Source organism: Pygocentrus nattereri, chromosome 4 (assembly GCF_015220715.1).
Source record: "Pygocentrus nattereri isolate fPygNat1 chromosome 4, fPygNat1.pri, whole genome shotgun sequence".
Classification (NCBI taxonomy): domain Eukaryota; kingdom Metazoa; phylum Chordata; class Actinopteri; order Characiformes; family Serrasalmidae; genus Pygocentrus; species Pygocentrus nattereri.
The window spans coordinates 10,259,516-10,272,241 of record NC_051214.1 but is presented as its reverse complement, the minus strand read 5'-3'; the positions used below and the strand labels follow the sequence as shown (position 1 = coordinate 10,272,241).

The following is a 12,726-nucleotide window of genomic DNA, read 5'->3' as shown; positions in this document are numbered from 1 at the left end:
TCATTCAGTGCTTTTATTTAATCTGCTTTTTTATGCTGGTTTGTATGCGCTTTTCTCCGTGTAAAGCATTCTGAGTTGCATTCATTCATTCCTTCCTTCCTTCCTTCCTTCCTTCCTTCATTCCTTCATTCATTCATTCATTCATTCAGAATGCCTGACTAGTTTGTGTGGCCTTTAACAGGCAGTGCATGACTGAGTGAAGTGCAGTGTACCGTTTCTACCACACGGTGGCGAATGAATTCCTCTCCTCACGGCTCCGTCTCTGCTCGTCCACCAGAACTTCAGCCGCTGGTCCTCCCTCTCCCGAAACCCAAACCCAGAAACAGACGGGGCTTTAACTTCGACAGGACCTCCTTCTCTGCTCCGCTGCTAGGCCGTTTCTCCTGTGAGGTAAGTAGCGTCTTTCTTCAGCTCGGGTTTCCAGTCCGAGGGTCCTGAACTGTTAACTTACGGAGATTTTCTAAAGACGTGACGTGAAGTGACGGTACAAGTTTGTTGTGTGTGGCGCATTTAGTTTTTCTCCCGCTCACCTGTAAACGCAGCGGCGGGTCTCACCGGCGGACACTGATGGAGTCCGGAGGTTTCTGGGTTTATTTCTGGCTCTGTGTGCGGTTCTGTTGTACTGTTGGAAGACTGGCACACACATGGGGATAATAAAGAGGGAATTTGGTTAGAAACGCAGCTTTAATTTGTCAGGAATACCCGAGTTCAGAGCTCCGTCAGGACACGCTCACTTAGCTGCTGTTGGCTAATTCATGCTGCTAACGTTAACTTGCGCATTTAACTCCAATTTTGCGAATATATTTGCAAAGTTGTCCGAAATGCAGGACATTTTCTCTCAGGTTCCCCAGTTTTTCTCACAAATGTAGGAAAAGCCCTGACTGAATGATTCCCTAAACTCTTTTATGGTGAAGATGTTGCCTGACAAGGAAAGAAACTTCCAGAATCGCACATTGTGCCACTTGATAGCCGCACAATAAGGTAAACAGTAGTCCAGTTTAAAGGGGAACGCCACCAATTTTCCAAAATTCCGGCAGAGCTCAAGGCGAATTCAGCCATTTATTTTTAAAATGTACGAATAGTTCAGTCCTTCAGATGTAAACAGAGTCATCCAGGGTGGTTTAACGTGAAATGCTTTATTATAGATAAACGTACAGGCAGATTTCTTCACAGTGGTGGTGATAGGAACCAGGGGTCACTGTGTCCGCAGCACAGATAGGGCCACTTTATTTACTGTCCAAACCCGCCGTGAACCTACTCAGGTCTTCTGAGTCTTTAGATGTAATGTTGATCATGGTAGAATGGTCATAAATCTAAAAAAAAAAAAAAAAACTTTTGGGGGACTATTTTGCCTCTACCATGAATAGATTAAAATATATTGATCAAAATACATTTTAGGTCACAATGTCATCATAAACTTACAATAAAACAATGTGTCAGACATCAGGCAGTGTGTCTCTAACCTTTTCACATCATAACTGTCTTCAAAGGAGCTTTTAGAGGTATTGAACTCCTCAGACGTCTGGTTCCTATCACCGCCACTTTGAGTGACTTTGTCGATATGTCGACCATTTAATTATGCAGAAATTTAAAACGAAAGGGTGGAGTTCCCCTTTAAGGTGCAAACAAAGTCATTCAGTGTGGTTTGATGTTGTGTCCAGTTATAATTGTTCACAGTGATGGTGATAGGAACCAGACGTCTGAAGTGTTTAATGACTCCAAAAGCTGCATTAAAAAAATGTGTGTGTCTGTGTGTGTGTGTATATATATATATATATATATATATATATATATATATATATATATATATGTATATATACTTCATTAGGTACAATTGTTCAGTTGCTTGTTAACATAAATAGCTAATCAGCCAATCACATGGCCGCAACTCAATGCATTTAGGCATGTAGAGGTGGTCAAGACAGCTTGCTGAAGTGCAGACTGAGCATCAGAACGGGGAAGAAATGGGATTTAAGTGACTTTGAACGTGGCGTGGTTGTTGGTGCCAGACGGGCTGGTCTGAGTATTTCAGAAACTGCTGATCTACTGGGATTTTCACACACAACCATCTCTAGGGTTTACAGAGAACGGTCAGAAATAGAGAAAATATCCAGTGAGCGGTCAGTTGTGTGGATGAAAATGCCTTGTTGATGTGAGAGGTCAGAGGAGAATGGGCAGACTGGTTCCAGATGATAGAAAGGCAACAGGAACTCAAATAACCAACCAACATCTCTGAGGAACGTTTCCAACACCTTGATGAAAGTCTGCCATGAAGAATTAAAGCAGTTCTGAAGGCAAAAGGGGGTCCAACCTTTTACTAGCACCTAATAAAGTGGCCGGTGAATATATGTGTGTATATATATATATATATATATATATATATATATATATGTGTGTATGTGTGTGTGTGTGTGTGTGTATATATATATATATATATATATATATATATATATATATATATATATATAAAAATATATATATATATATATATATATATATATAATGGTTATGGATGCATCAACTGATGTCTAAAATTTTTTCAATATTCATGGCAATTAACATTAACAGAGAATTATTTCACGTCAGATCTCTGAATTACCTCGTTTACATCTCAAAGACTGAACCATGTACACATTTTATGTACTGTGGTCTTCGAAAGCCAGGAGGGCTTGATGCTCTTTAGGAAATGTGCGTCACAGATGAATGAATGTCCTTGACGTTGTAGAGAACATTGTGTATTTTTCAGATATTTTTATTGCGTAATACAACATGTAATAAGCATACATGTATGTGTAGTATACATACAATACAATCTCCTCATATGTTGGGAGGTGGTAATGCATGTATGCTGTTGTTCAGTAATATGCAAATATATATATATATATATATATATATATCACATATGAACCTATTGTGAGTGGAGTAAATGAATATTTTTTCATCATAGATCTTTGAAAAACCATGTTGTATTATAAAGTGCCGATTTGTTGACCTCAGTTGCTGCACAGAGTAAATCAGAGGTTGATAACTAAGCGCTGCTGTCCTCCACGCTGAGCTGAAAAACAAATTTGCTAACAGAAAATCACACAAACGTTATAAATGGACATCTGAAAGAAATAAAATACACAATAAATTAGACTATGCGCCTTTTTGAATTGGCTGCCTGTAGTTTCAGTGTAATGACTTATACCAGCGTTTTAAACACCTGCTCATCCAGTGTTTCCTCTGAAATCAAGCATGTTAATAGGAAGTTATCCTCCTTTGTTGCAGTAACAGCCTCTACTCTTCTGGGAAAGGCTTTACACCAAATGTCGAAACATTGCTGTGAGGATTTGATTGCATCCAGCCACAAGAGCATTAGCGAGGCAAGGTACTGATGTTGGACGGTTAGTTCTAGATCACAAATGACACTCCAGCTCATTCCAAATATATTTGATATACACAGCTCAGCGCTGGGGGGTTTATACCTCTAACCGATGCTTGCCAGTGGGCATGGTGTCTCGTGCTTCTGCTGCTGTGTGTCCCATTCAGTTGGTGGCGATTGAACACCTGAGTCTGCAGTGGGTGCAGCTTAAAGTAGCAGAATTCACAAGTTAGAAGGGGTGAATTCTGCTGAGTGAACATATTTGGAAAAAGGCAGTTTAACAGTTGACGTATTCTGTTTTGGTGACCCAGAAAACAGCACAAAACAGAATACAGAGTAGCTGTGACAGCTTGAGTTGCAGATGGTCGATGGCAGAGCGCGAGAGAAAGAGAGTGAGGGGCGGGAAGGAGGGTGGGTTTTCTGAAAGCTGGCCTGCGTTGTCTTTGATCGTCCTGCTTTCTGCCACTACATACCCCCATTACTGCTGGTACCTTTTCCCTCTTTTTTCCTCCCAGCATGCACCTCTTCACCGGCTGGCCTGCACAGAGGAGCTCCCTCAGCAGGGTTCTCCTTTGCTCACCCCGTCTGTCCGCTGTTCTTTGAGATTTACATCCCTCCCTCTGAGCCTGCTTGTCTTTGAAATGTGGTAGGGGGAGAGATGTTTCCCCAGGCCACTTTTTCACCCATGACTTTTCATTTTCCTTTGAATTCCGGGCAATTTGCCACATAGTTTTACCCTGTTGCGTGTGGCTTTTCAGAGATTTGGTGAAGCCCCCAGATCTCACAGTGTGAAAGGTGGAGAATGGTCCCGTTTTAGAGTCGTAACTGGCTTGACTTTTGGAGCAAGTCGCTCTACAATCGTACATTTACCTCTGACTTTTTCAGCAAACTCATCCAGGTTTTTGGACACTTGCACATCCATGTCTTAAGTAGGGAGCCCCCTCCCTTTCTGCAAAGGCTTTACACTAGATATTGGAACATTGCTGTGAGGATTTGATTGCATTTAGCCACAAGAGCAATGCTGATGGGGTATTGATATGGGCTGATCAGTTCTGGATCACAAATGCCACTTCAGCTCACCCCAGAGGTGCTGGACAGACCTCCATCACTGCAGAGGAAGCGGTTTCTTCAGCTGCTCCACAGCCAAAAGCTGTGGGGCCTTTATACCTCAACCAGTACATGCCATTGGCCATGGTGGCCTTCATGTGCAGCTGCTCCAGTGCTGTTCTATGGAGTTTATGCAGACTGTGCGTGTACAGTTGAACAGTCAGTAGTGGATGCACCTTAAAATACCTGAATTCACCAATTAGAGGGGATGTCTAGATACTTTTGGACATTTAGTGTATATATAGTCTGTACCAGTATACTTGCACTGGTGTCACATAACAGCATTTTTAGTATTGTCAGTAATGATCAGCATATTTGTGATATTAGGGGTGGGCAATATGGAAAACATTGTGTATCACGATACTTTTGAGAATATGCATCACAATATTTTGACACAGACATGCTTGAAAAGAGCTCACAACTAGAACTGCAACAATTAAAATCTAAAACCTGTGGAAAATAATCTACGCAGTCGATAATGTAGATGATTAAAAAAAAAAGATTGGCATCAAATTATCGATTAGTTGACTTAGACTACAGTAAAAAGTTGTGCAGAACCCAAAACTAGTACTTGCAATTAATCAATTAATTGCTGAAACAATGGACTGATTAATCTCTTATCTACTGTCATTAGTTGCGGCCCTACTTGAAACCACGGTAGACTACCAAACCTGTTTGCTAGTTGAAAAAAGTAAAAGAAAAAAATAAATATTATCTCCCATTAAATATCCTGTCTGACATTCAGAGAGAATGAATATGGTGGTTTCTGATGTGAGCACATCATAAGCAGGACGTTAGTATGAGGTTCTCTTTGGTGTAATTCTAAGAGAAGTGAACAGTATAGACTAACAGTACTAAAGAGGCATGAGGTCATTTACTTAATTCATTGAAATCATAAAATACTTTTATATAATTAGAAATGATTGTACTTCTCAGCTCTAGTCTGTATGATCTCTGCCCACTTGCAGGGTGTGGTGGCCACATGCCCAGGATGTTCCACGGCTGATTTAGTGCGTTTTTGGAGCCGGACGATTGGAAGCAGACCGAATGTAGCAAACCGTGAGCCCTGCTGTGGTTCCGTCCTTCAGGAAGGCTTAGTATGTGGGTGAAGGGGCTGGTTTTAAGCACTGGTTTAGTGATTTAAGGCTTGACTTTGAAGATCTATCACAAGCTAAACAACTCCGAAACCCATCATTGCAGGCCTAGGTGGGTTTCTCATTGGAATGGCAAAGGGAGGAGGGAGTAGTGTAAAGGTATTTAACCACTGTAAGTTGCGTATTTCACAATCACCCTTGGAAGTCAAGAGTTATTACTTTCGTTTTGCTCTAGTATTTGCATATAATTATGTAATTACATACTTACATCATATACAGTTATGCAATTAACAATGCAATTAACTTTTACAGTCAGTTTATTTTCTGTATTGACAGTTTTAAGTTTGCACTTAAAAATTTTCCATTCGTTTCAATGTCAAGCAATGACAGAGTTCTTCCTTTTCTTACTTTCATCAGAATTTCTCTGCTTCTCTGGAAGAGCAATGAGTGAAATATTGTTAGTATTAAAAGTAGAAGTAATAAAGATGAACCATTATTTTGTTAGGCGAATACTAAATACAGTAACAAAATAAACAACCCAGTTTAATAGCGTAAAAGTCAGTTTAACCAATTTTATGTTCATTGTAGAAGTCAATTAAACCAGTCTCACATGTGTTATGACGATTGAATAGGACAATTGCTTATATTTAGGATCAAATTATGCAATTACCGTGTATATTATGCAGCTGTATTTCAGAAAAGAGCCCGTGAGGGATTAAGGGAGAATTAACCCAGTTCACATGAGGGTATCATTCCCCTGTAATCTCTCCTTTTAGCGCTTGATGGCTTTTATTTGCGAGATGATTGGGGTTTTCCTGTTCTGGATGGCTGCACAGTCTCAGGGAGGAGCTTGCACACAGTCAAAACAACGCAAATTACACCTGTTGTGGGTGAGAGAGCGAACCTGAGCAGCGGTGTAGGACAAACAAAACACTGTTGGGCACAAGCTCTATTCTGACTGGTTGAATTGCATGCCCTGGACTCACTGGGAGCTGTAGTCCCTCACATTACAGATCTCTCCAGGGCAAAGACTAACTAGAGATCACCTGCTGCAGAAATCATCCTAATAACATCCATGTTAAAATTACAGAGACGATGGCTCCATTAACACGTTACCAGGTGCTTGTTAATGAGTGAGCTTCTAGCTGTGGCTTCTTTGAAAGGAAATAGAAAAGCTTGCCAACCGCCTTTCTTTTTTGAATATTATGCTTGTAAAAGTGATTCAACTGCATAAGTTCTTAAAGTGTTAGAATTGGTTATGAGTGATTACAATAACTTACATTTGCATTAATTTTATTTGTTGATAAACTAAATTTCATTGTTGATCACTGGGATGTCCTCTAGCCTCTTGGAACACAGTATTGGCCATTAATGGTATTAATCTGATATTTCTAGATGTAAAGCACCTCATGGCCCGGGCTTGTCACTCGCTCATTCGCTCACTCACTCCATCACTCACTCACTCATGTTTAGCAGGATAAAGACTCTTTACCAGAAGGTACTATTAGCACGTTTGGTGCTTTATAGTAGCAGCACTTCGCATTGTTGATTCTTTAAAAACTACTTAGCTTTAAAATTCACTCGAAAGAGGCCCTGAATATTCTGCTGTAACTCCCGCTGGGATGAAGCGGTCTGAGCCAAAAACATCCGCTACATACCTTGACATATGTGTAATCGATTGCATTACATTCGATGCTGGAAGTGATCTCTGTTTTCTGCTAGACACATTTTGACACGGCGCTCCATGTTCCTGAACCTATCAGTGAGCAATTAGAGGTTAAACATTGCGACGGCTGGCCGGGGCCTACGTCATCGGTCCGACGCAGGGGCATCCCGGCTTGTTCATATATTGAGGAGCACATTGCACATTGATTTGTTCAGTTTGCTTCATCCTAGTGAGGGCTATTACAGAATATCCACGGGGCCTCTTTCAAGTGAATCCCTTTCTCTTTTAAAACAACAAATTGTCGTTATTGTGATTATTACGTTTTATAAGCATCTTTACGTGTTTTTTGTAATTGTTTTGTGAAGACCTGCAACTTTTATAGCTCAAGTCCATGCACAGCCATGTAGTGCAAATGTTTCTCTTTCCTTTTTTTTCTCCATCCCTCTAACTGTCAGTCTTTTTGTGTGTCCTTTTTCTATGGTAGTCATTTATCACTTCCCTGTAATAGACCCTCTCCCTCCCTCTCTTTCTTTTCTGTTGGGTCTCGTCCTGCTGTCCTTCCTGTTGAGTGTCTCATGCATTCTTCCGCAGGTCTCCCAACTCCACCTCCCCCTTTACTGGAATGCTGAGTTCAGGGTGTAAATAAGTAATTAGACCTCTGGCAGGCGTGGGTCAGGGAGACAACTGCTTTCACACACTGTCATACAGCGTTTCGGTTACTGTGTGGTTACACAACCTGACCTGCTTCATGTTGCACATTCGCAGGACTTTTTCTGGTTTATGACGGTGTGACAGTGTCCTGGGTCTGACTGTGGGCCTCCAATGTGTTTGGGAGATGGGAGTTTTTGCTCTCTGAGTATCTGGATTTTGGACCTAACTGTATTGGAATGTCACAGTGAGAAAATACATTATTCCCTAATAGCTGTTGAAGCTCACCTACCAAACCTGATAATTAACAAGTTAATTGAATTAAGTTTGAGTAGGGAAATTAGAAATTAGAGCCCGGTGCACTAGCCATACTTACTCTTTTGCAGGTGTCACAGTGTGAAGTGATTTTTTGGGTCAGGAGCTTGTTCTAGGTCAAGGGAGTCAAACTCAACCACTATAAGGGTGATATTTAAAAAATCTACCTATTTCCCTGAACTAGACAGCTGGAATCCTTTCTTTACTGCTCAAATTAAAATACTTTGGCGGGCAGGATGGGATTATGTCGCAGGCCTTGTGTTTGACACATGGGTTCTATGTGCACAGTGGAGAAGCTGCTTGTTGGACACTAACAAATGCATGAGTGCCTCTATAATCGCTTTGCCTGTGTGACTTCAAGATCTTCAAGACAGTCTTTACAGTTTCATGTCAGCTTGCCAGTTTGCGGTAAAATGCTGCCATAGATCTCATCTTGAATGAATGTTTTCCCAACCCCAAATTCATGTACAGTTTGTTTTTTATTATGCTTCCTGTGTGCATAAAAGCATGAAGAAGTCCAGTCCAGTTTCATCTTTGTTTATGTTGTGGAATACCCGTGAGATTTTGTTATCGATGGCCAAAATTTGTTAGGTGTGTCTGTTTCTCTGCCTAGTCATCAAGTGTACACACTCTCATCATGCTAGTTGTAGTTAAACTCTGCAAATATTGTACTAATCTTATTTCAGTATTACCTTTTAATGTACAAAAGCGGTTAAATTCTTCAAATTTTCATATGGTAAATTATCCAGTAAGGCCTTTTTTTCTCTGTATGGCGTCTCATTAGATACAGCCAAGCGAGATTCCCCTCTGGTTAAGACTTCAGAGCTGAACTGATGACCTAATGTGTCAGATTTGGCGGTTACTGTAACATAACTGTGTTTTGACACAGTTCAGTGACACCTTCTGCAAGTCCTAGATACGTCACTGACTGCGAGAAGTGGTAGACTGGCCAGTGCATTTCAGTCAGATGTTGGAAATGGCGGTGGCTCTGTGCCAAGGCTCTTTATGGAAAGAGTTGCTGTAGAACTGCCGGAAGCTAAAATATATATTAGTGTCTGTTACAAGCTTTGAATAAAACGTAGACTGTCTTTTACAAGAATCCGGTTTTAACATTTATGGCCTGAACCTCCAGTTCAAATGTCAAGGCATTAATAGTTATGGTTTGCCCCTAGATTTAATACGTAACATATTAATATGGATGAAGAGTTAACTGTGCCCGCTCTGAGAACACAAAAATTAGCCCTGCTGAAGCCAATTGTATAAGTGCTGTAGGCTCTTTTAAATACTTATGTCCCATTAGTGTCAGTGCCTGCCCTCCATGTACTCTCATGTTTCATTCATAGTGAAAGCGCGGTAGAGCTACTGTCAAAAATGTCAGGTACACCTGTGATCTTCCAGCTCCTAAGCCCGGATTTCCTGGAGTCTGCTCTGAAAAACGAGGCTCTCAGTCTGCCATCATTCACCCCATGTCCTGTCGTGTATGTCCAGAGATTTAGATGACAGTGCATGTAACCTCAGCCTTTAATGTAAGATCAGGTGATATTTCCTCACAGGAAGGGGAGATGACTGGTGTGTGTGTGTGTGTGTGTGTGTGTGTGTCAGAAGGTTTGATACGTTTGGACAGTACACAGAGACTCAGACCACAAAGTCAGATGCTTGCTGAGTTTACAGTACACGTCTACAGTACTTTCAAATGGCAGAGATCACCCCTCGTGTGAGAAGGGTCTGACTGATTTACACCCACAGTTCCACTCCAGGCATTTCAGGCACAGTAGGACACGCGATTGCGCCATGTAAACAAAGTCAAGCATTTTGAGCGCCCATTCATATTTCAACCAGCAGCCGCTCTCCTCATTTACACTTACACTTATCTCCAATGCAAACAGCAACTATTTGTGCTGGTTGAATGTGTCGCTATGCATCTTACCATTCAGGAAGGGATACCGTAGACAGTATAAGCTACAACACATTGCAAAACCACCAGAAATCAAAAGAAACGCTTCATTTCTGTGGGTTTTTTTCAGCAAGGATGCATTTCAAAAGCTAGTTTGTTTTGGCTTAAAGTTTAATATTATACTCAGTTTAAGCCGCTTAAAGTTTTATTCCTGTGTATGTAATGTAACTGTACACATAAAGCCCCCGTATTAATGGTGAGTTAATTGAGCTTTATGTCTACATAACCCATTAGCTCACTCAGGCCACATAAACTGTTGTTTGTGTAATATTTACTTGTGAATTTCTATATGCATTCAAACCGAAGTTTGTTTTAGCCTAAAGCTTAAAATATAATGTTATCTCAATGCAAATGTGTCACAAATTTATTGGAAACCACTGAAATGTTGATTAGTCTAAAACTCACTAAGAAACACAGAACCAGCGGCGCAAGTGCTGAATACCACTAAGCTTGAACCTGCTGGATAAAACTGCTGGTGTGGAACTGTGGCTCTGTGGCTCTGCAGACAGATGTTATTGCCTCATTTACTTAATTTCCAGTCAGAATTGCCATTTAGTTAGTTATCTTTCAGTGTCTGGAAAAAAGCTGAAAATATATATTTGACAGAAAATTACACAGAAACCATTTGTGGGCTGGAGATTAGGGAACCAGCCTTGTGACCAGATCCCCTCAGCCGGTAGGACATGACTGAAGTGCCCTTTTGCAGGGCACCTAACTCCCAACTGCTCCCCGTGTGCTATGAATAGGGCTACCCATCCCTCCGCTAGTGTGGTAACTGCCCCCTAGTGTGTGTCTTCACTAGTGTGTATATGGTGTTTCACTGCACGGATCGGTTAAATGCAGAGGTGAAATTTCCCCATTGTGGGACTAATAATTCAGTATTTAATGTTTCCACCTTTTGCCTTTGTTACAGATTCCATTCATTTTGGAAGATTTAATTTCAGTTTTTCAAAGAAACCTGCAGGGATAGAAGATCAGTCTTAGGAGCTGGTTGCAGTTTCTGGTTTTCACTTCAATTTTGGAAACTTATTTTTTTTACTTACTTTTTTATAAACAGTAATGTGATCAGAACACTTCCTGAAGAGATTCATAATTCTGGTCAAAAAATTGAATATTCTTCATAAAATTATGCTTAAAACTGGACTGCAGCTGAGTTTGTGTGTACAAACCTTCAAGAAAGTAAAGTTTTCTGCCTTCCTCTACCTTTTCTTTTCTAAACAAGGAAAATAAAAACTCTCTAAGATGTTCTCATTGCCTGGTGTGGCCTGTGTTTCGTCCTTGGTTGATCCAGTTCTTCTTGCTGCTCGCATAAACCTGTCGTTGTGGGTAGATTATGCAATCAGTATGTTGAGATAAATGCGTTGTTTGGCAGTATTCAAGTATGACATAGTGATTTTTTCTTTGTTACGCCTGTAAATGATTTCTGCATACAGTACTGTGCGAAAGTTTTAGGCATCTAAGCAACTTTTTAAACAACTGACCTCAGCAGTGAGTTTATCACAATATACATTAGAATAAAGTCGTATTCATAATTCAAATAAACTCAAAAACAATAAAAGGTAACAAGAATTTCTTGGGTCCATATTTTTCCTTGACACCTTCACAGCCGCCACAGAGACTCCTTAATATCATCATTTACATCATGAGCTCAGTTTACTGAAGCACTGATTGGTCAAACCAGGAGCTGCTTTTTAACTACATATAATACTGTAATACTGGGCTTCCTCGAGGAGAGGTATGAAAATGGTTAAACAAACACACTAACATCCAGAAAATCACTATGTATGAGTGTGTGTGTGTGTGTGTGTGTGTGTGTGTGTGTGTGTGTGTGTGTAATTAATATTATTATCATTATTAATTAATATTCTATACATTTTGTTTATTCAAATATTAACACTTTTCTCAGCAAATAAACACAAACTACACGAATACATAGATTTTGAAAATGTGCTTTGGGTGCCTAAGATTTTCTCCCAGTGCTCTCTCTCTCTCTCTCTCTCTCTATATATATATATATATATATATATATATAAATATATATATATATATAACATAACATTATGACCACCTCCCTGTTTCTACACTCATTGTCCATTTTATCAGCTTCACTTACTGTATAGCTGCACTTTGTAGTTCTACAGTTACAGACTGTAGTCCATCTGTTTCTCTGATACTTTGTTAGCCCCTTTTACCCTGTTCTTCAGTGGTCAGGACCCCCCATGGACCCTCACAGAGCAGGTATTATTTGGATGGTGGATCATTCTCAGCACTGCAGTAACACTGATGTGGTGTTGGTGTGTTAGTCTGTGTTGTGCTGGTCTGAGTGGATCAGTTGTTTTATTATTTTATATTCTATATTTTGGTTGGTTAGTGTAGTGGTTAACACCTCTGCCTTCTACGCTGTAGACTTGGGTTCAATCCCCCACCTGGACAAGCACCCTACACTATACCAATAAGAGTCCTTGGGCAAGACTCCTAACACTACCTTTGCCTACCTGTGTAAATTGATCAAATTGTAAGTTGCTCTGGATAAGAGCGTCAGCCAAGTGCCGTAAATGTAAATATTTTCATGAGAAGT

The 12,726-nt window shown here is 40.3% G+C and overlaps 1 protein-coding gene across 3 annotated transcripts in view; it reads left to right on the top strand.

The window, feature by feature from the left end:
- Positions 1-242: 242 nt before the first annotated feature.
- The window catches only part of ankrd6b (ankyrin repeat domain 6b), an 84,443-nt gene continuing 71,959 nt past the window's right edge, over positions 243-12,726 (top strand). For 2 of the 3 annotated variants that reach the window (XM_017697720.2, XM_017697721.2), the window contains exon 1: positions 244-390. The gene's annotated coding sequence lies outside the window, so the exon portion shown is untranslated. Of the gene's footprint in view, positions 391-12,726 lie in introns of all 3 variants that reach the window. The other variant, XM_017697722.2, reaches the window with a different exon arrangement.